The 24,747-nt window shown below is 42.3% G+C and overlaps 1 long non-coding RNA gene across 1 annotated transcript; it reads right to left on the bottom strand.

Annotated features, from left to right (window-relative positions):
- Window positions 1–22,972: 22,972 nt before the first annotated feature.
- LOC137638351 (uncharacterized) lies at window positions 22,973–24,457 on the bottom strand. Its single transcript, XR_011044091.1, has 2 exons — window positions 24,386–24,457; window positions 22,973–23,730 (listed from the first exon to the last, which is right to left on the bottom strand). It is a non-coding gene; the product is annotated as an uncharacterized lncRNA (long non-coding RNA).
- Between the last annotated feature and the right edge of the window lie 290 nt (window positions 24,458–24,747).

Genomic DNA, 24,747 nt, shown 5'->3' with positions numbered 1-24,747 from the left:
ATGCCAAGGCAGGGGATGAAGGAAGCATATAGGGGTCCTAATATTAGGTTAGGCTAGAAAGAATCACTGACTAGCCTATCCCCTATATGGTCCCTGAAGGCGAAAACATTTGCATCACTGTCAAAAGTATTGTAAAATAATAATGCCACTATCTTCATAACTTAGTCTAGGATCACTAATAAATCATGCATGAACACTTGTATGTAGGCTCCTGGCCTGGGGGCTATAGTAGCCGACTGGTATGAGGTCAATCGATGACCGATAAAAAGCGTCTAAACACGATATAAAAGTTCCTAGCTATGAAGACTAAATAAACTAATGTATACGATTAGTATATAAAGCCGGAAGCGTTGTTGTGGCTAACTAAATAAGACATGCATAACAACAACGACGCCATAAAATGGCGGGTCCGGTAGAGGCACAGCTCTGCCACAAAACATCAATTATTTCGCAAAATAATATTTACTTTACGGCCAGAGCATAATTAAACAATACTGGAACCTTGTACTCAACTTTCCAGAAGAAGGCGAGGCTGAAGGTAACGACATAGCGAAGATGCAAAGCGATAAAGATAACACAGGGAAAATCCGTCTAAGTAGGGCAGCTACTAAACAAAGGATGAAGACGGGCGTGACGTCATCAGAGCAATGGCGTCCGTTTGTTTACGTCTCGAGTATCAGTAGTAGCCACGAGTGAGATTAGCTGTGGAACGGCTCCCAGCTATTCTCAGTCCTTACACACCGAAGCATTAACTCTGTTCGGGGTGAAGATAGCTATGTGGCACGTTCAGACATGCGTGTCCCCTGTTGTATTACGATGTCTTAAAGGGAAACCTTTGAGATACTCGCTCCAGAAGTTAGAATTCTGTGATAACCTGTGGTTAAATTCTCTGGGAATATCTTAGTAGTCTTATACCCAAGGAAGCTACCAAACAGGAACCTTCCATCAGGACGCCATGGCTTGAGCCCAAAAAATAAATTTTTGAATATACTTACCCGGTGAATATATAATAGCTGACGTCTACGACGGCTCGACAGATTCCAAAAACTCGCGAGCGATCGCCGTGAAGGTTGCGGGTGTGACCACCAGCGCCGACTATCGGCCAGATACCGCATATACTTGTCAATTTCTCCAGTTCTTCTCAGTCCACTGGGTCTCTATCGGGGAGGAAGGGAGGGCCTTTAATTTATATATTCACCGGGTAAGTATATTCAAAAATTTATTTTATAATCAAAATATCATTTTTAAATATTAAACTTAGCCGGTGAATATATAATAGCTGATTCACACCCATGGTGGTGGGTAGAGACCAGTATTAATACAATAAAGGCATATATGCTCAAGAGTTTTTTGACAATTATTTCATAAAAAAACCAACTTAAGTATTGGTACCTGGTAAGGAAACTGACTCTGACGATTACTCTGCCTCATTAGTCCGCTTTCCTCACGAAGCCCAGCCATCCTCTCAGGATGCTGAAAGGCTCCCAGGAGCTGTTATATCCAGGGCGAACACCCTTATAACAGGACCTCATCAATACCCTTAATCTGGGCGCTCTCAAGAAACGACATTTGACCACCCGCCAAATCAAAAAGGATGCGAAAGACTTCCTAGTCTTCCGTACAACCCAAGACAAGATTAAAACATTTCAAGAGAAGATTAAAAGGATATTGGGATTAAGGGAATGTAGTGGTAGAACCCTCACCCACTACTGCACTCGCTGCAACGAATGGACCCAGGGTGTAGCAGTCCTCATAAAGAGTCTGGACATCTTTTAAGTAAAATGAAGCGAACACCGACTTGCTCCTCCAAAAGGTCGCGTCCATAATACTTCGAAGAGATCTGTTTTGCTTAAAAGCCACCGAAGTCGCTATCGCTCTCACTTCGTGCGTCTTGACCTTAAGCAAACAACGATCTTTCTCATTTAAATGAGAATGTGCCTCCCGGATTAAAAATCTAATAAAGTACGATAACGCATTTTTAGACATGGGCAATGAGGGCTTCTTAACGGAGCACCATAAGGCCTCAGAACCACTTCGTAATGGTTTAGTTCGAGCTAAGTAAAACTTAAGAGCTCTAACGGGGCACAGTACTCTTTCAACTTCGTTGCCTACGATTTCTGACAGACAAGGAATTTCAAAAGATTTAGGCCAAGGACGAGAAGGCAGTTCGTTCTTGGCCAAAAAACCAAGTTGAAGCGAACATGTAGCTTTATTTGTAGAGAAGCCGATGTTCTTACTTAAAGCATGGATCTCACTGACCCTTTTAGCCGAAGCCAAGCACACCAAAAAAAGCGTCTTGAGGGTGAGATCCTTCAGGGAGGCTGAATGCAATGGCTCAAACCTGTCTGACATTAGGAACCTTAGGACCACGTCTAAGTTCCAAGCGGGAGTTGACATACGACGCTCCTTAGAGGTCTCGAAGGACTTAAGGAGATCTTGGAGATCTTTGTTATTTGACAGATCCAAGCCTCTATGTCTGAAAACAGATGCCAACATGCTCCTGTAGCCCTTAATAGTGGGAGCAGAGAGGGAGCGAACATTTCTCAGATGCAGGAGAAAGTCTGCAATTTGGGCTACAGAGGTACTGGAAGAGGAAATAGAGGAGGACTTGCACCACTATCTAAAGACCTCCCACATCGACTGGTAGACCTTGATAGTAGATGATCTCCTAGCCCTCGCGATTGCTCTGGCTGCCTCCTTCGAAAATCCTCGAGCTCTTGAGAATCTTTCGATAGTCTGAAGGCAGTCAGACGAAGCGCGGGGAGGCTTTGATGAAGACTCCTTACGTGGGGCTGCCGTAAGAGATCCATCCGTAAAGGCAGACTCCTTGGAACGTCTACCAGCCATTGAAGTACCTCTGTGAACCACTCTCTCGCGGGCCAGAGGGGAGCAACCAACGTCAACTTTGTCCCTTCGTGAGAGGCGAACTTCTGCAAAACCTTGTTGATGATCTTGAACGGCAGAAATGCGTAAGCATCCATGTGAGACCAGTCCAACAGAAAGGCATATGTGGGCCGCCTCTGGATCTGGGACTGGAGAGCAATAGGTCGGGAGCCTTTTGGTCAGTGTGGTCGCAAAGAGGTCTATGGTGGGCTGACCCCAAGTCATCCAAAGACTCTTGCACACGTCCTTGTGGAGGGTCCATTCTGTAGGGAGCACATGACCTCTCCGACTGAGACAGTCCGCCAAGACGTTCAATTTCCCCTGGACAAACCTCGTCAACAGTGAGATGCCTCGATCTTTTGACCAGATGAGGAGGTCCCTTGCGATGACGAACAGTGTGTGGGAGTGAGTGCCTCCTTGCTTGGAGATGTACGCCAAGGCTGTGGTGTTGTCCGCATTCACTTCTACCACATTGTTTCGGAGAAGACTCTCGAAACTCGTCAAGGCCAAGTGAACAGCCAACAGCTCCTTGCAGTTGATGTGAAGGCTCCTCTGATCTGAAGTCCAAAGACCCGAACATTCCAGACCATCCAGCGTCGCTCCCCAACCCAAATCCGACGCGTCTGAAAATAACACGTGGTTTGGGTTCTTGACCGCCAGGGACAGACCCTCTCGAAGACCTATGTTACTGTCCCACCAGTTCAGGCACGTCTTTACTGGTTCGGAGATTGGGATCGAGACCGCCTCGAAAGTCTTGTTCTTGTTCCAATGGGAGTCTAGATGGAACTGGAGAGGGCGAAGGTGAAGTCTCCCTAGAGAGATAAATTGTTCCAGGGATGACAGTGTCCCTAGAAGGCTCATCCAACTTCTCACAGAGCAATGGTCTTTTCTCAGCATGAGGCAGACTTTGAGCAAGGCTTGTTCTATCCTGGTGGCAGACGGAAAAGCCCGAAAAGCTAGACTGTGAGTCTTCATCCCCAAATAGAGAATCGTTTGGAAGGGAGTCAGCTGAGACTTCTCTATGTTCACCAACAGTCCCAACTCCTTTGCAAGATCCAACGTCCATTGAAGGTCCTGCAGACAGCGATGACGGGACGACGCTCTGAGCAGCCAGTCGTCCAGGTACAGGGAGGCTCGAATCCCCGATTAATGTAGAAATTTTGCCACATTTCTCATGAGCCTCGTAAAAACAAGAGGAGCAGGGCTGAGGCCGAAGCACAGTGCTCGGAATTGGTACACCACATGCCTGTATACAAACCTCAGATACGGTTGAGAATCCGGGTGTATAGGAATGTGGGAGTACGCATCCTGCAGGTCGAGAGAGACCATCCAGTCTCCCTCTCTGACTGCTGCTAGGACGGACTTGGTGGTCTCCATCGTAAATTTTGTTTTGACAACAAAAACGTTGAGCGCACTGACATCCAGCACCGGCCTCCAACCTCCTGTATGCTTTGGTACTAGGAAGAGACGATTGTAAAATCCCGGTGATTGAAGGTCCGTGACTTTCACCACCGCTCCCTTCTCTAGCAACTGAGACACCTGCAGCTGTAGTGCCTGTCTCCTTGACTCCTCTCGATACCTGGGAGAGAGGTCTATAGGAACTTTTACCAGAGGAGGTCTTCGTACAAAAGGTATTTTGTACCCCTCCTTTAGCAACAACACAGACTCCCGGTCTGCACCCCTCTTCTCCCAGGCCTGCCAGAAGTTGTTCAGTCTGGCCCCTACCACTGTCTGAGGACGTGGGCAGTCAGACTCTGCCACGGGAGGACTTAGATCCTCTCCTCTTGCCTCTCTTACTATCGGCACGAGCGCCTCCCTTACTGGGGGCTCTGCCACGAAAGGGCGGGATAAACCTCGTTGCTGGAGTATCGGGCTTGGGTCTTACGACATAAGATGATGAAGGAGCAGCCTTACGCGCCGACGTAGCCATCAAGTCGTGGGTATCCTTCTGCACCAGAGAAGCTGCAATATCCTTAATCAACTGCTGAGGGAACAAGGCAGATGACAACGGAGCAAAGAGAAGCTCTGACCTTTGACAGGGAGTTACTCCTGCCGAAAGGAACGAACAAAGAGTCTCCCTCTTCTTAATGACTCCTGCCGTAAAGGTAGCAGCGAGCTCATTAGAGCCATCACGGATAGCTTTGTCCATGCAGGACATAATTAGCACAGATACATCACGGTCGGCCGAAGAGATCTTCCTGCTCAAGGCTCCCAGCGACCAATCCAAGAAGTTAAAAACTTCGAAGGCCCTGTAAACCCCTTTGAGGAGATGATCAAGGTCCGAAGAGGACCAGCAAACTTTTGAGCGTCTCATGGCCAGGCGACGGGGAGAGTCTACGAGGATTGAGAAGTCTCCCTGGGCAGAGGCAGGAACTCCCAAGCCGAGAACTTCTCCCGTGTCATACCAGACGCTCGCTCTAGAAGCCAGTTTAAAAGGGGGGAAAGCAAAGGCTGTCTTCCCCAAACTCCTCCTGGTGATCAACCAGTCGCCTAGTAAACGCAAAGCTCTCTTAGAAGGCGAGAGAGCACTAGCTTAGTAAATGACGGCGTCGAAGTAGCTAGGCCTAGCGTAAACTCTGACGGAGGCGAACGAGGAGCAGCAGTCACAAAATGGTCAGGAAACAGTTCCTTAAAAATCAGCATGATCTTTTTAAAATCATGAGAGGGCTGAGCAACTCTAGGCTCCTCTCCATCTGACAAAGTCCCCAAAGGTATATCAGTTGGAAGGGGATCAGCGACTTCCTCATCCGACGGAACTTCGTCCGACAACTGCCGAGTCTCATGATACGGAGAGACATGCCGAGGAGGCAACGCTTGACAGGCAATGTCAACAAGCAACGGAGCAGCAGCAGCAGAAGAGGAAACGACGTCACGTCGCTGCTGAAAGGACTGAAAGTCTTGTGACTGACCAACAACAACAGCTGAAGTTGATTGACGCTCGACGTCACGTCGAACCTGCATTGACTGCAGAGTCTGAGCAGGCAAAACAACCTCCGACTGCGGTGACCGACGCTCAACGTCACGTCGAGGCAACGGAGCCGGTCGGCGAACGTCAGTGCGGGGCTGCGGCGGCAGCAGCTGAACGTCAGTCTGAGACTGTAGCAAAGGGGGATCCATGTCACGTGACTGACGTGAAAGACTAGGCACACGACTAGCATCGCGTTTCAAAGCACTAGAAACGTTAGTACTAACGTCAAACGGACGAGAAAACACTCGTTTAGGCGGCTGAAGGCCAGAGTCACGTTCAGCGCACTGGCAACTCGCAAGCAAAGGATCATCACGAACCTGATCAAAGTCATACTCTTCCATAAGGGAGGCAAGCTTAGACTGCATGTCCCGCAGGACAACCCACTTCGGGTCAACGGGAGTCGGAACGGGCCGTTACGTCGGTAACGTCTGTGTTGGCAAAACATTGCCTCTACCGAGACCCTCGGACCTGTGTTACGCTTGCGCTTAACAGGCGAACAGTCATCCGACGACTGCAAAAGGTCAGAGCTGCCCCAATGGCTGGACCTGTCCTGAAGGGACTGACTTTCGCTTCAAGGGTCTAGAAACCTTGCGCCAAGGTTTCTTGTGCGATAAGTCTTCGGAGGACGAGGAGAACTTAGTCTCACCCGTCTTATGGTAGGGACGATCTTGACGAGAAACGTCCGATACCAAAGAGGGAACGTCTGTACGTTGGTTTACGCCTCTCGCCCCCTTAAGTCCTACGACATTACTTCTCCCTGGTGCAGGGGAGCCTGAAAGAGGTCTCGGACTAGGGGAGCGACAAGCACAAAAAGACGAACCCTCGGTCGCAACACTACACACATTTTGCACACTTATCACTTTATCACTTAGATTTTCTGTTTTACCACTCTGACACTTCAACAACTTAACATCTGACATAAGTTGGTTTCTGTCCGATGCTAAAGCTTGAATCGCTAAAAACATATCCCGCATGGACGGTTCATGAGTGCTAGTAGGGGGTTCAGGAACAACTACTACAGGGGAAGGATTAGGTTCAGGGGCATGGGAGGAGGAAAATTCCAAAGATCTAGAGGAGCTTCTCCTCACCCTATCTCTCTCAAGCTTACGAGTATATTTGTCATACTCAAGCCATTCGAATTCCGACAAGACCACGCACTCCTCACACCGATCTCCTAATTGGCAGGATTTACCCCGGCAATTAGAACAAACAGTATGAGGGTCGATAGAGGCCTTGGGAAGACGTTTTTTACAATCCCTCGCACACTTGCGATATACAGGAGAAGGGTCAGCCATTTCGAACAATCAGAGAAAATCCAAGTCAAAACCAAATTCATCAACAATAAACACCAGCCAAAAAAAGGGTTTCAAGAGTTTAATTGAAGAAAACACCAACACAGCGAAAGCCAATAAACAACCAAAATAAAGTACTTCACCAATTCGGTCGAAAAATCGAGGTCATAAAGCGAGCAGAACCAACTTGTCGACAAGACCGACAGAGAAGAACTGGAGAAATTGACAAGTATATGCGGTATCTGGCCGATAGTCGGCGCTGGTGGTCACACCCGCAACCTTCACGGCGATCGCTCGCGAGTTTTTGGAATCTGTCGAGCCGTCGGAGACGTCAGCTATTATATATTCACCGGCTAAGTTTAATATTTAAAAAGATACTTTTATGGAACATTTAGAATTACATTTGGAGGGACAGCCAGAAGGCACCAACCTACTACTAGGAGATTTTAATGCACGGATTTGTGAGAGAAGAGGGATAGAGAGTGTAATAGGCCCATTTGGAGAGGAAACAAGAAACGTTGAAGGAGAAAACCTAATAGATTTCTGCATAAGAAATCACCTAAAGATCATGAATGGATTCTTTAAACATGACAAATCCGTAGATAATTTGTATTTTTCCTAACTAGACAAACCTATAATCATGCCTAGGTATACCAGTCTTTGAGTGGGAAGCAGTGAAGACTTCTCGAGATTTACCATGATCCCCAGATCTTGGCAAAGTCTCAGAAGTTTGTCTCGGTGTTGAAGAAGGGTTGACACCGAGTCTGCTAGGATTAACCAGTCATCCAGATAACTGAGGAGACGGATGCTAATCCTGTGTGCCCAAGATGATACTAGGGTGAACACTCTGGTGAAGACTTGTGGTGCTGTGGAGAGACCGAAGCACAGCACCTTGAACTGGTACTTTCTATTGTTTAGGCTGAATCTTAAGTACTTCCTTGAAGACGGATGGGCTGGGATCTGGAAGTACGCATCCTTTAGGTCCAGTGTGCACATGAAGTCTTGCGGTTTTACTGCTAGTCTGACCATGTCCGCCGTCTCCATGCTGAACGGAGTTTGTTTGACAAACCTGTTCAGAGCTGAGAGGTCGATGACTGGTCTCCTGCCTCCAGACGCCTTCTTTACAAGAAAGAGTCGACTGAAGAAGCCTGGAGATTCGTCGAGGACCTCTTGGAGAGCACCCTTCTTCAACTCCCTTGCCGATCCCATGGCAAGGGAGTTCAATGACACTGGATTCGTCGTCAGGGGAGGTAGAGATGTTATGAACGGGACGTGATATCCTAGACTGATCACGGAGATTGTCCAGGAATCTGCCCCGAGTTGCTTCCACCTGTTTGAGCAATTTTGTAGGCATCCCCCCACTGGTGGACATGCAGGGGGACAGCCTATCCTAGCGTTTGTGGCCTCGGCTGCTCCCTCTAGGATTCTTGCCTTCCCTGACGATTTTTTGCCTTTCCTTTCTTTGACAGGAAAGGGCTTAGAAACCAAGGTCTTCGCTGCTAATGTCGTCTTAATGGTCTTGACTGGACAGGACTGCTGTGGTGCTTGAGGCTTATAGAGCTTGGATGTTAAAGCCCTATGAAGGAGGGAGTCTTGATGAGACTTCCTCCACCTCTCAGTGGCATGTTTCACATCCTTAGGCTCGAACAAGACGGATCCCTCTAGGGAGGACTGTCTGAGCCTATTGATCTCGGTGCTTGGGACCTTCTGATGGAATCTCTCAGCTACTGCATCCTGACGTTTCAGGATGGTATTTGCCCACAAGTTCGAGACTTGGTGGGCCAGAAACTCGATCGTGCGAGTACCTGAGAGAAGGAAGGTTTCCATAGCTTTCCTGGTACGTTCTTTGGAGAAATCCTCAGAACGTATCAGGATACCTAAGGTCCCCAACCAGATATCGAGCCACAAAATGGCTTGCATAGCACACTTCGCAACTTTCTCCTGGTTGAGGATCTTGGCTGCCGAGAACGAGACCTGCTGGTTGGAGAGTCTCTCAAGAGGGACTCCCCTGGTTAGCTCTTCCAGCGAGTGGTGAAGAGGAAGAGCTAAACAAGGCTCCTCAAGGATCTCGAAGTACCTCCTCTGCTGTACGCGAGGAGGTGAGAGGAGCTTGTTGGTGGCACCGGAACGGTTGGAGGAGGACATCTCAGAAAGCTGTTGTGACATCTTGTCCCTGGTACTCTTAACCCCTTGAGACCAGGGGAGTGCTGCACTGGTCTTGGAGTGTTTCTGAGTACCAAAGACACGGTCTAAGACCGTGTCTTTGCCCTCTCGAGGAGGGATCTCTGGGTCAGAAAACCCGTTGAGACCCCTCAGAGTTAGTACTTGCCAAAACGCATGTTCTGACTCTTGCTGGTCTCCTCCTGCTGTAGGATTTGCAGTGAAGTCTCCTTCTATCTCCAAAGGCTCTTCTTGGGGAGAGTCGCAGACATTCTCTGAGTGGGTAGCTGGCTCCATCCTAGTCCTAGTAGAGGACTTCGGCTATGTTTTGGAGTCCTTAGATTCCTTCCTGGGAAGGATGTAGGACTCCAACATTGACAAGGGTGGCATGTTCCTTTCAATCCCCGACTGAGTAGAGACCCCTTGGTGCGAGGAGAGGTTTCCCCCATTGGTGCGATGGGGGAAAGTTTCTCTTCGCGTGATTCCCTTGGGGACGGGAAATCTTCGTCCGAAAGGGAAGGAGAGGCAGTCTGAGGAAAAGAAGGAACCGGCTTCGAAGGTCTGCATGGAGTCAGTTTCGCCCTTGGGGAACTAACCGCATCTGGAACTCCTCTTTTTCTCTTCAAAGGGGTACAAGAAGCCATGGTTTTTAGTCCCAGAGCTCGGAGGGTTTTATTTATGTTTTTGAGTGCAAAAGGTCTGTTAGTTCTTTCTATAGTAGAATTTTCTCAGGAATTAAAAAATCTATTTCTTACAAACAGCGGTAGCCGTTTTTTCAGAAACTGACGTTAAAGATGGGTACCCCTTGTGAAAAAGAGCAATCTCCGTGGCACCTTGCAATTCCATACATATTAATTTAAATGCGCATTTCCCAAATTTGAACGTATATAATGCCTCCAAATAATTATTTTATGTTAAGAATACCTTATTATGCTTCATTTGGTGTGAATAATGTTAGATTATTTTGATTTTTGTTCTTTCAGATAAGCCTAGATGTCGCCAAAAGTTGTCGCGAACAAGTGAATTCTGTAATTTTCTCTCTTTTTTTCAGATTATATACAAAAGAAATGTTCAATATGTTTTGGGTACTGTTGTGGCCTATATTTCTCATTCACCATGTTTTTTAAAAACATTTTGAAATCTATCATGATGTAGTTAAGATGAACAATGCAATAATGAATGGGCATACAATCGCATTGTTAATTATGCTGATATTTGGATAACTTTACACATTTCTTGTAAACCACAGTTTCTTTTGCTTAATCCTTGATTTCTATCTGGGTTTATCTGCAAATTCCTCCCATTTTCTTGTAATGTACATTTCAAATCTGCTTTACCAGGTTTACCTGAATCTGGAGCTGTTGGATGGCTTTATTAAAGGTAGTTAACCCTTTTACCCCCAAAGGACGTACTGGTACGTTTCACAAAACCCATCCCTTTACCCCCATGGACGTACCGGTACGTCCTTGCAAAAAAATGTTATACAAATTTTTTTTTTTTCATATTTTTGATAATTTTTTGAAAAAAATTTAGGCATTTTCCAAGAGAATGAGACCAACCTGACCTCTCTATGACAAAAATTAAGGCTGTTAGAGCAATTTAAAAAAATTATACTGCAAAATGTGCTGGGAAAAAAATAACCCCTTGGGGGTTAAGGGTTGGAAATTTCCAAAGAGCCTGGGGGTAAAAGGGTTAAGTAAGTTAATCATAGGTAATTAAGGTGGTGGTAATGGTGATGGTGATGTCGCATAAATATTATTTGTGCTTTCAGGTTATTAGTGTAGTGTAGAAAATGGCAAATAAGATCTCTTGTACTCTCCATACCACTGGAAAATGCATGGATGAGGTAAAGACATTTGATCCAGATTCATGGGAGAAAGTCAAACATGCTGATGGTGCACGGCGAAAATTATTCAAAGATTCAAAATACTTTTCAGTTAAGCTTCCTGACTATTATGGTGATACAGATGGGTATCACTCTCAATGATATAAAAGTTTCACTGCTGTTCGTCAGACCATACCAGACAATTTACATGCAAAGGCAAATACATCTGAAAAACCTTACGATCCAGCATGGAACATAACCCAGCATCTAGCACAGGGATTTTCCCAAAACTATACTTATTCTGTAATTGCAGTGAAAAGTCAACAGGAAAAAACAAGCCAAAAGAAAGACAGGCAACTGTGAAACCATTGCGAGTGCACAAAGTATCCAAGATGCAGCACAGACACTGTGTGATGGACAGCTTTTAGCAAGAATTGCTGATATTGACCTCACCTCTAAAGAGGTCAAATATCACCACTCCTGCAGAAAATCTTACCTTCAACGTGCCCAGAGAGAACTGGTGACATCCAATCATGCATCGAAAAATCACAAGCCTACAAGACTGCTTTCATTGAGCTAAAACAATACATTGACAAAACATTCATTGAAAACGAAGGTGCTGAACTGCGTACCTCAATACATGGCAGGTATATGTCAAGCTTGGAATCTGATGAATCAACATATTCTGTCCAGTCACTTTGCCAGAAAATATTGAACACTTATCCAACACTGAAGCAGACAAAGCAGAGCAATAAGTATGGCACAATAATTTATTGTCGCACTCTCACACCAGATTATGCAATACGTCTGGCAACATTTGATGAGCACAACATCAAGGAAGCAGCATTGTATATTCGTTCTCTTGTATTCAGTGCCAAGAAAAACCTACCAGAACCACTGACTGCTGAAGCTCTAGCAGAAAATCAAATAGACACTCCTACATCGCTTCTGACATTCTTTCAAATCCTCTTTGCAGGCTCTGACAATCCAACAGAACATATCAAAAGGCAAGCACAGTCTTTGGCTGATGATGTTATGTTTATCATATCCAGAGGAAGAATAAAACCAGCAAAACATATATGTTAGGACTGGGCCTCAAAACTTTAACTGGCAGCAGACGCATCATGGAGATATTGAATCATTTCAGGCACTGCATAGGTTACCATACATCAGAATCCCTGTCATAACTGACAGACAGCAAGCAACCCCAGATGGAATTCTACAGCAACCTGGGCTATGTACCATCTTAGCATGGGATAACTACGATGAAAATTGTGAGACTCTTTCTGGTAAAGGAACCCTTCAGGATACTGTCGGTATATGTTACCAGAACATTTCTGCAGAGGTAGTCGCCCATCCAAATACATCAGAAATAGGCAATGGCCTGTCAAGTATACCAAGTACTGAAAACAATCCACCAGCTTAGATGTCTCCATGAAGAAGCTGATACACGGATTATGTACCATCTACATCACATCCTGGAAAAGAACAGATGTTCTTCAGTAGTCATCAGAAGTTCAGACACAGATGTGTTTATTTTGCTCCTGTATCACACTGCAAATCATACGAATGCCAGCAGTTTCACTATTTGGATGGACGCTGGCCTTAGCAGTAACAACACAAGGAGACACATTAACATCTCACAGCTGGTGGATCATATGGATCGAGCCATGATTGATGCTTTACCAGCATTGCCTGCCTTCACTGGTTCAGACTACACATCATCATTTATGAGCAAAGGAAAGTTGAAAGCCTTGCAGTTGATTATGAAGCATGACAGTTTTAAGGAAGCTTTTGCAAACCTTGGGGTTAATGCTGTAGTCACTCCTGAAGGTTTGGCTGCTATTGAAAAGTTCACTTGTGCATTGTATGGTTTGCCCCAAACTCAACAGCATCAATGATGCTAGATTTGCTCTTTTCCAACAGAAGTATGTACCAAAGAAGAATGAAAATTCTTTAGGAAAAACTCAAGGAATTAATCCTAGCAGCATGCCACCATGTCAGAAAGTCCTGATCAATAAAATCCACAGAACCAACTAGGTTGCTGCCATGTGGAAAAATGCCAAACGTCCTCAACCGTGCACAACTCGAGCCGAGGAACACAGATGAAAACTGTTCGGCAAACTCATTTGTTATTGACTGGTTTAATGGAAACCAACTTCCACAGAGTGTGGTACACCTTCTTAGTCATGATACAGAAGATGACATCAACAAAGATGTGACTGATAATCAAACTCAGTTTGACTCTAGTGATGAATCTGACTTTGATGATGGACAGTAAACTTTGTGTCATCATGAAATGAATGATTTGACTAGGATACATAGAGAACAGTTTGCTGCCAGCATGATAGCATTAAAATATGTAGATACTACTATGCCAATGGGCCATGACCTTTGCATATTTAACCCTTTCCTTGCAACACCAAAAGTAATGCTATGTTGTAGTTTAAATTTTCATCCACTTCTTGGTATAATTCAAAACGCAATTATTTGTTTGTGTACACATCTAATTTGCATTACACACAATTGAAAACTATGATATGTTATTGTTCAAAATAAACATACTTTGAGACATTAGAAAGAATAAGTTGTTTCAATTGCATGTACAACAATATATTGGCTTTTCATTGCTAGAAAATCCAAAAGAGAAAATTCCAAAATGCCACTTATTCACAATAACTTTCCATGACATCTTTGATAATTTGAAATTTAAAAAAACAACAGCAAAATAATCCTACATTAGTCACGTCAAATGAATCATAGAAAGGTATCGTTACCAAAATAAGATTATTTGGAGGCACTTTATACATTAACATTTGGGAAATGAACATTGAAATTGAAATGTATGACATTGGGAAGCGCCATAGAGAAAGTTCATTTTCACAAGGGGTACCCATATTCAATGTGCATTTCTGAAAAAACGGCTACCGCTATGTTTGTAAGAAATAGATTTTTTAATTCCTGAGAAAATTCTACTGTAGAAACAACTAACAGACCTTTTGCACTCAAAAACATAAATAAAACCCTCCGAGCTCTGGGATTATTTGTGTCCCAATTCAGAGAAGACAGGCTTGAAAGCCTGCGTTACGGCTCTGATCAGTGCACCGAACCAGGGCTGTTGGCTGACATGCGCTGTCAGACATACCCCTTGAATGGACAGGGATTGAAGGATCCCTGAGAGGAGTCCCCATCATTAGTGAGTTCACCTGCTGTGGCTTTGGGATCCTGGACCCCTCTGGATGTTTCCCTTCTCCCACAATGCGTGGTGGTATGCGCTTGCAGAGAGGGGAATGAGGCGATGTTGACCTTGCCGTGCGTAGTTTAGTAGTCTCGCACGCGGGATGATATTGACGCTCGTGCGAGGGAGAATATCAGGCTAGCCCACGGGAGACTGTTGGCACGCGGGCGCGCAGGATTAATACGTTGAGTGCGCGGGCGCGCGGGAGAGTTCGCGCGCATCTATACCAGCTGTAGGCGCGCGCTCGCAGGGGAAAAAGATCCCTAGCGCGCGGGTGTGCAGTTGAATCATGTGGGGCGCGCGAGAGAATGTTGGCGCGCATCCTTTGGAGAGGATGGGCGAGCGTGCGCGCGTATCCTTGCTGATGCGTGCGGGAGAAGGCTGGCGCGCAGGTGAGCGCTGGCGCGATGGTACTGGTTGGAGCGTGGGAGAAGCCAGCATTGCTGACTTCCCAGAAGTACTACTTTCAGTAGATCGTTGGCACGCAGGTTTTTCCTGGTACGTATGATGATGCGCAGCATGGCGCGCAGGAGAGCTGGATGTTGGGCGCGTATACGCGCGGGCAGGAGGCTGATGGCGCGCGGAAGAGCGCCATTGCGCAGGAGGTTGATGGCACGCAACTGGGCGCGTAGGAGAATGGCGCGTAAGCGCAGGGCGCGCAGGAGAATGTGGGCGTGCATAGCACATGATGGAGCTATGCTCCTGTTGGAGCGTATGCGCATACGCCCTTGATGCCCTGTGTTAGGGTTTAGTGATAGGGCCTTACGAGCTACTAAGGAGCGTTCGTCAGGTCTCGTTGGCGCGTATTTGGTTGGCGTGCAATAGCGTGCTTAGGTGGAGCCTTGTTAGGCCCATGTAGAAATGATGACAGCAGGTCGGCAAGTCTGTCGGATGGAAGGTCGACGTGTTCTTTAAAAGGACGACCTTCCACCAGAGATCGCGAATGATCTGCAGAAAGGTCCAGGACCAGTGCAGGAGCAGTGATAGATGATTGGTCTCGAGGCTCCTATGCGGTGGACTGGATCGAAGATGTTGAACCAAAGAGGCGTCTCCTCAACGCATGTGAAGGAAGGCCTCTAAGGCGAAGAGGAAGGCGAGCCTTCCGACGAATGCGCCCTCTGAGGGCCGTTGGATCAGCAAGCTGACCTTCTGCAGTCCTCCGAAGAGGAGTCTCTGTAAGTGAACTCCCCTGAGGGGAAGAAACACTAGCAGGAGAGACTTACGATGGACTTAGTTTCTCCCTCGCAGGTTGAACAGGAACGAAAGAAACTAAGCCGTCAGCTACCATAGAGTTTGGAGAGGCAGAGGTGATGGGTGATACCGCATGGGATACCTCTGACACAACAATGTCGACAAGAGACAGATGATCAACCTCTGACGGTGACGACGATTGTGTGACAGCAGCACCCAATCGGATGTAGTTAAGCAAAACCTCCTTGGAGGGCGAACCCATAAGCCCCAAGGAGGACCAAAGCTGATATAAGGAGGTTAGTGACATATCCTCCCCTGGGGGGAGAGGTGGAGCTGCTTCGCTAGGGGAAGCAACGTCATCTCTCGAGTCCCGAGGTTGGTAAACAATACATCAGTCTACGCCACCACTCGACGGTCTCTCGAAAGAGACCGACCGAGTGGGAGCTTCGGAGGAGGTTTGGGCAACGGCAGAAGAGGCCTTGGGTTTTTCTCCTTTCAAAGAAACCTTCAAAGGAGAAATGTCCCGTTTGAACTTCTTCTTCCGTCGTCGCGAAAACCTCTCCCAATGGGAGGTAGACCACTCCCTACACCTGTTGTTGCTATCACACCGTTGGCCCCTACAAGAAGGACAAAGGGTGTGAGGATCAGTCTCGACCGCTGACATGAATGTTCCACAGGGGAGGTCGGGAAACCCAGGGCAGGTGCGCATGATCGCAGAGGCCAACTTCACATATACAGAACTAGAAAAAGAAGATACAAAAGCAATTAAATGGCTGACAAATGACGGCGAGGATGAGAGCGGACACGTCCGACCACCATCTGAGCCGAGAGCAAAGTGAGCTCAAGCACAGGTGTGTGTGTGGGTGGGGGGGGGAGCAATCTACCCTCCCCTAACCCCGCTAACTAGCGGCGTGGGTAGTAAACCCTCGTTAAAAATGAATGGCTCGTCATTTCAGCTACGCCGAAAGTAAGACCCCTATTGAATAGCGTGATTTGTATTCCAGTTACGGAACAAACCAGGACTCACACAAATACACTAGATATAGATGGAATCAAACCATAGGGCAGTTTGATCAAAATCAGTAAGTGATGTCATTATATCAGAGAAGAGGCTTGTAGAAAATGTTAAAAGCATTGCCAGGAGTCTCCCTTGATTCAGATCATAGACTAGTCATAGGAAAAATTTACATTCCTCCCATAAGAACAGAGAAAACAGAGAAGAGAAAAATGATAAAAACAGAATCCTTGAAAGACCCAGATATCAAAATGACACTTCAAAACAAGTTTACAGAGTGGTTGCAAGACCTGGAGCAGCGGATTGGAAGGGACTAAAGGACAGTGCCTTGGATGTAGGGGAGAAGGAACTTGGCATTAGGTTTGTTGGAGGTACTAGGAAACAATGTACAATTTGGTGGAATGACGAAGTAAAAGGTACAATATAGATGAACAAAATGCACAGGAAATGGATGAAAGAAAGGAACCCACAGACTAGAGAAGAATATGTATCTTCTAGGAATCAATCAGTAGAGATTAAGAGAAGATCACGGATAAATGCAATATAATATAAAGGATGAAAATGGAAACATTATTGGCACGGCTACTGAACTTAATGAAAAATGGGCTACTTATTTCAATAGGTTTCTAAATGCAACTACAGAAGGAAATGAATAAGAATATATCTTTCAATTTGACAGAGAAAATAGGGAGGATGTGATTACTTATCATGAGTTTGAAAATGCTTTGAAAGAGATGAAAAATTGGAAACGTCCATTGAGTTATTCAAAGAGGGAGGGGACCTAGCAAAGCAGATATGATATGACCTAACCTTGTCATTCTGGTTAGAAAGCACGGTTACTGAAGACTGGGGAAAACATATTTCTGTACCCTTTTATAAAAGTAAAGGTGATTCAGGCATATGCGAGAATTATAGAGGTATAACGCTCATATGTCATGCAGCAAAACTTTATGAGAGGATTTTAGAAAAAAGGGTGCGACACATCATTGAACCTCAGCTAGGCGAAGAACAGCATGGATACAGAAAGGACATCGTCTTGTGGTACGGTTCCCTCAGTCTAGATAGATTGTTTATATCTATGCTGCAAGGTTAGGTGGTTAGTTTTAGTAAGGTTGCAATTTTTTTATTATATGGGGCAAAGGTAGTTTCTGAAGTCTAGTCAAGTTGTGGGTCTTACCCCTTTGACAGACTTGATTGAGTTGTTTGCAGCATTGCAGATCTACTCTTGGCTAAACATTCCTAAGGGAAAGCGACTCTAGAGGCTGTACCTTTGAAGTCAGCTACCTTAGCAGGCAAGGAATCAAGGCGTTTTTATCTCCTACAACTCTTTTGTTGTTTCCTCAACGATGTTTACTATCTGTTTCCCTCCTCCAAATGTGTGAATCAGATATATATATAACTGCCAGGTAAGTACTATACATAAAAATGGAGTTTTTATGATAAAGCAAAGTTTTATGAATACTTAGCTGGCAGTTATATATATATTCGAAGGCCCACCCACCTCCCCTCAGGAGACAGGTCGGGCATAGATGAACTGAAGTATAGAACATGGGAATGATTCCTCGTACCACCCTATGACGGGTGTAACTACCTACCTCCCAACCACCACAAGGCGGTTGCCTCGTTTTGAAAAATTCTGCCGAAAGTTAGAGATATCAGCTATATATATATATAACTGCCAAATAAGTACTATTCATAAAAACACTTGTTTCACAGAATTGACATGAATACGCCAAAATTATAGTTAAAACTTGCAGAAAATGTTTTTATGTTGAACAGGCTAACATGAGTCTTTTTATAGTTTATATTTGAAATATCTTTTTTAATGTTGTTATTGTTTTTAAAATATATTATTTTTATTCATTATTTCTTATAACGTTTATTTATTTCCTTATTTCCTTTCCTCACTGGCCTATTATTATTATTATTATTACTAGCTAAGCTACAACCCTAGTTGGAAAAGCAAATCACTATAAGACCAAGGGCTCCAAGGAAAAATAGCCCAGTGAGGAAAGGCAATAAGAAAATAAATAAACGATATAAGTAACGAAAAATTGAAATAAAATATCTTAAAAACATTAAAACAGATATTTCATACATAAACTATGAAAAGACATATCAACCTGTTCAACATAAAAAAAATTTTCCACAAGTTTGAACATTTGAAGTTCAAACTTAGGTGCTTCAAAAGTTTCTAATGACGATAGCTGGCGAAATGAGTTGTGGTAGTCACCACACAGACTGCTCCAAATACACAAAATCCAACTTAAACAGCATCTAATATCAGAAAAACAGAGGAAAATACAAATTTTGTACATGACTGTCCCATCATTGTACACAGAAAACCTAACCTGTATAGTTATCAACCCAAAACTGATGCTGTTTTCCTACAAAACGACCATTTAAAAAAACACGTTCCAACAAATGCAGCAAAAAATATTGTAAAAACACAGGAAAACGCACATTTTGTACGTAGGTGTCCCATCATTATATACACAAAACCCCACAATAATTGTATTTTGTGTATTTGGCCCCAAAAACTAGTTATAATCACCCTAAACAACAAACATGTTCGTCATTAACGTATTTCAATACAGTATCGCAAACACCATAAAAACATGCAACATTTTAAAGGGACTGTTCCAACATTCTACACAGTAAAACCGACGTTAATTTGTGCCACTGTAGTTAACCTAAAAATCCTTCGGCTTAACTATACCATAGGAGCCTTTCTATATCAGCGGCCCAGTTCCTCCCGAGTGCACAGTAGATGGACACCGGCTAACCTAAACTCCCCTGCCCTAACCTGACCTCCAGGCTGTGTCCTTACCTACTTAACTAATGGGGGGGGGGTAACGCCCCCAGCAACCCCCCCTTACACTGCCGTATTCTTAGCCGGCCGACATCATACATACAGGTGGCCGCTATCACACATACACCCCTTATCAGTGCACTGTTCCGAGTAGGAACGGAGTCACAAAACTGATATTAAGTCATTGGGGTGCCAAAGTATAGCTACCTTCCTACATTGGGTTAGCGGTGCAAGGGTAAATATAAGCCAATTTTATGAAAATAATGCTAATACCAGTTCCCTAGTTAAACTATACAGGTAATTTACTGCATATAACCATAATAAAACCGAAACATGATATATGATAATATTTATCGATTATCTAATTAAAATATTATTATACAGCTAAAACTACATTTGAGAACCTACCCACCACCGTATGACTATTTTCGATCTACCTGAACTAATGGTTTTTCCCTGCTACAGTACGATTGAATATTAATTATCAATTATATATTGAGATATATAAGATTAAACTGTTATAGAGGAAATTCTCTTAATAATGAAATATTTAACACCTTTTGGTGGCCAAAGGTTAAAATGATCGTAAGCGGGACAAGATCTTGGGGACTGAGATTCAAGTATAAATCAACGAATTTAAGTCTACAATCTTTAAATATAACATAATTTAATTTTATAAAGCATTACAAACATTTAAATTACTCTTACCTATCCATTTTCCGCCTAAATAAAGCACTGTACTAACAGGGATGGATTTTTTAAACCTGTTGCCGAGGTTCAACGTTTGACGTTTGTCTTTTTGTTTACGTTTTCTGGTATCCAAAACCGGGAAGAAAAGTAAAAAGGTTTCAACTTTTAAATTTATTTTATGTTTTTTAAATATATATGTATGCTTCATTTGAGATTATATACTTGTTTAAAGGTTTTTATATAAATTTTTAGTTTGTTTTATTTATTTCATGTCTTTCTATGTGAAAATACAATATGAAATATGAAATATTAATACATACGTTGGCATTATTTGGGCCAACCCAACAAAGGCCATTTTGTGTATTGTAATGCAGTTTACAGTATATTATCATAAATTTATTCATCATATGATAAAATTATTTATTTTCATACTGTGAGTATTATATTTATAGAAATGATTACTTTATTATAATATTCTATTAAATATATGCTACATTATATTATTCACATTACAATTTTTAATTTTTGGCTGGCATAGTTTCATAGCGTATACCGATCTCCATACATATGGTAGAACAATATAAAATTAACCAAATCATTATTTTGATTAAATGTGCATTATATGTATAAATGACCAATCGAATATCAAAATTCTATGTAAAATCCATAAATAAGGATCTAGTTATTTCAGTACAATGGGAAACATTTATGTTGATACGTATAGGCCTATATATAATCATATAAAAACACATTCGCGGAGTATACATTAATACATGTGCTGTCCATACATTATTATATGTAAGATATTTCAAACAGGTTCCATAAGTCAGAAGATTGTTATTTCTATTCTTTTCCAAAAACAAAACGAATTGTGAATCTTCTTTTCTCTTCTAAATCATCTCGTTTACTTCACTATGAAGGTTCGTGTAATCAGTTCTTAGTTAAGTAAAAAATCGGCTGTTTTTTTCTTTAATGATTCAAAGTCAAGTTTTGCTATTCTTTTATTTATCAGTTTCTATGTTTCACAACTCAACCATTTCTTTCGCTTTACTCCAATTCACTGTCTGATTGTGATGTTGGCAGATTCTTGAAAGATTTAAACTTATTTTACAATGAATATTCGAATCTATTTCTACTTAATCATCAGGTAATATTTCTAAGGCCACAAATCTGTTTCAGCACTATAACAATCCTTTTCACTACTTGTGTTTTCTTAGCTTTTTAATGTCATATCTGGGAATTATTTAGTAAGGTTGCATTACTTTTCCTGGTCTTCAAATTAGTGTCTCAAGTGTAGAGACCAAAGCCTCTTGTTGCTTCATATATCAGGTCTCTGTCTTCATGACATCCAGTAGTGACTTTTCATATTACCTTTTATTGCTAAATAGTCAATTTCGTAGATATTTTCCACGAAGATGTCCAAGTATAATCTGGTATATGTTTTCAAGCAGTGATTCCCCATTATCAGCTCATTAGAAAAAAAAATAATCCTACTTCCTATATTGTGCCATGCTCTCCCAGAATGTAGAAACCACGTTCCTCCATCGGTTTTTTTTTTTTTTTTTCGAATCCAGTCAGTCTGATTTCAGTGAGGATATCCAGGCAATATTTTTTAAGAACTGACAGAGTCGTCTTTAATTTGCCATCCTACTTCAATGTTGTTAAGCTTTCCTCTGGATTTATCAACTTAATCATAGTTACTTAATACATGCTTCGCAACCTTCTCCCACTTGGAAAGGCTGCGCGGGACTAATGGACATGACTACCATCTGAGATTTCACTAAAGGCCACAGATCTTTCTCCTAACTCTGCTTCTCCCTTGTTGAAAGCCTCAGTTTTATGCTTCTACCAGTAAAGAACGAATTAAGAGTTTATATGATGATATACATGCACATAATATACAGGTATTTATGTCATTACGCTACTGGTGACAATGCTGAATCGATCTAAGAGACTCGGCTATAAGATTTTATATATGATAAAGGAGACAAAAACTAGAGAAAATCTAACTTGATTAATATTAAAATTGATTATTTACATGTATAAATACAAAATAAATCTTTGAAAAATATCCCAATTCATAAAATGAAAAGCATAATTCTAATAGAATAAAGTAAATACAAACCAATTTTTGGGGGAGCAAGTTACGTAAACAGAATTAAATTAAACAGACTCTGTGAATCTACTTGAACAAATCCAAACTTTCAAAAGATTAAACTAAAAAAATAACCAAATATAAACAGTTAAATAAAATTACATGGCAATTTTATGAAAATACATACTCGGGAACACAAAAGGGATAAGTATTCAAGAGAATATTTTATATAACATCCCTCCAAGAGGAGACAGAACATAGTAGATCGAAGTAACAAACTGATAGACTTAAAGAGTTTTTGTATACAGAAGCACAAGTCAAAATCTGGTAGCATGTCAGCAATGAGGTTTAATATTACCTTTGATAAGCAATATCCTATGTTATATTGCTGCAGGACCAAAAGGCTCAGAGTTGACAGAGTATTTTTTAAATTTACTTACAAAAGACAATGGATTACGGTCAGAAAAAAAAAAAAAACCAATAAAAAAAGATTGATTTGTCTACATTTTTATTTACAAGAGACAAAGATGATCTATTTAAGAATCAAATTTTTCAAGAGCAAGGAGAGCCCAAGCCGCCTCTTCCACTGTAATCTAGGAACTGAGGCTTGTTTATTTGAATAAGAAATCTGAGGTCGTAAATCAGTCATCAGTCTGCATCAAAACTGCTCCTATAGCCACATCACCATCTTCTACTTTGAGATAAACAGCTTATCGGATTCAGATAGCCTTCAACACAGAAGACTATATCAATAGCTGTAATTGCACGTTGACAATCTTCTGCCCACTAAAGTCAATCTTAGGGCTGGCGAGATTAATCAGAGGTACAGCAAATACCGAAAGAGTTCGGACAGAACTTAATAAAATCCAGCCCTGCTAAATAGAGCACTGAACTGCCTTGTTTACGGGAGTAGGAAATCCTTTAATGCATGTAACTACCATCTTTGTGTGCAATCATTCCGCTCCCGACATCCATGACCAGAGTTACAAGACTTTTCTAATGGTAGTTTTCTACCAGATTTTTAAGACGAAGAAACAGGTCTCACGATCTTGAAATGTTCTTCCCACGTATCGTCATGGACCATTGTCATCAATGACAACATCTCATCTGAAACAGAATATTAAAAGGTTGAAAGTTTTCAACAGTATTTGTCATTTCAAAGGGGAAGAACAGTATTGAAATTGAACTACATATATGATACAGGCAGAAGCCTTCCTAGCATTTTGTCAAGGGTACTTTTATAGTATAATCTATATAAAATTATTAGAAAAAATAGCATTTGCAACATTAAAATTCTTCAAAAGATTAGAGTCCTTATGGGTGGCAGCAGAGTAACTCCCGATAACCTTCAGAGACTCAAAGACTTACCTAGTTTTTTGGTAAAAGATGCAGGGTGAGACCCACGAGTTTGTCGCTGTTCTGCCAACCCATTCTGGATAAGAAACTACTTCCCGTTCCATAGCTTCCTGCTTGTAAGGAGGTAATCTGGATCTCCAACAGACTGGATTAGTCGCAGGTGTCAATACCACATGTGAAGCAACAGCTGATGGTAGAGGTACATCTGGAAAAATAATAATATCAGCCAAGCCTTTTGAAGCTGGGAATTTTATGCATGAAATGTCCTGCAAGATTATAGTGCTAGATATACAAAGTTAACCTCCTATGGTAGGAAGAGTTTATCACCTGTAATCATAGTAGCCATGTTTAACTATCTGAATTTTCACAATCTATTCCATAGAATTTCTAGCGATTCACTTCAACTATCCTATGGTTCTTAAGTCTACCAGGTGTGTAATATAATAATTAATTGCCACTAAGGTTTAATGGGATACCTCGTAAAATTTGCCCAAACACTAAATTTTCTTTACTTTTCAAATGTGTCAGCCCGAGCTGATTTAACCCACATCAAAATACTATAGTATGAACATGTTCTACACATTTTTCTGCCTTTCAAACGTTAAGAAAATTACACCTTTAGTATTCAATGGTTAGCTTGTAAGCCTTACAAGCTAACCTCCGAGCTTCATAACCACAGCATCGTTGAAAATTTAAAAGACTGAATAGGTAGTTCACCCCTTACACTTCAAAACACTGAACTAAGGGGGTCACTATTCTCTGTTGCACTACAAAATATATATGAATAAATTCACCACAACTCATGTACACTAAAAAAAATTGAATAAAATACAAAATCAACTCTTGCTGGAGCAACTTACGAAATACTGGAGATACTTAAAGAGTAATACTTAATAGTTACACAGCGCCAGGGAATCTGACCTTAAAACAAATTCTAACTTCCAAAGAAGACAAAACTTCGCTCCAGCAAGGAAAACTCAATACAAACAAAATCACAGTTCAAACAAGGATTACAGAGTAAATGCTATGCAAGTACAATTAAGGGGGAACTACACGAAAAAGACAAAATAAATATTACTTGACATTATTAAAGCTAGCATAACATTATGTATAACATACACACACACACACATATATATATATATCATATATATAGATATATATATATATATATATATATATATATATTATATATATATATATATATATATATATATATATC

Source organism: Palaemon carinicauda, chromosome 3 (assembly GCF_036898095.1).
Source record: "Palaemon carinicauda isolate YSFRI2023 chromosome 3, ASM3689809v2, whole genome shotgun sequence".
NCBI classification, from domain to species: Eukaryota; Metazoa; Arthropoda; class Malacostraca; order Decapoda; family Palaemonidae; genus Palaemon; species Palaemon carinicauda.
The sequence above is the reverse complement of the archived record's forward strand: the minus strand, read 5'-3'. Positions and strand labels throughout refer to the sequence as shown.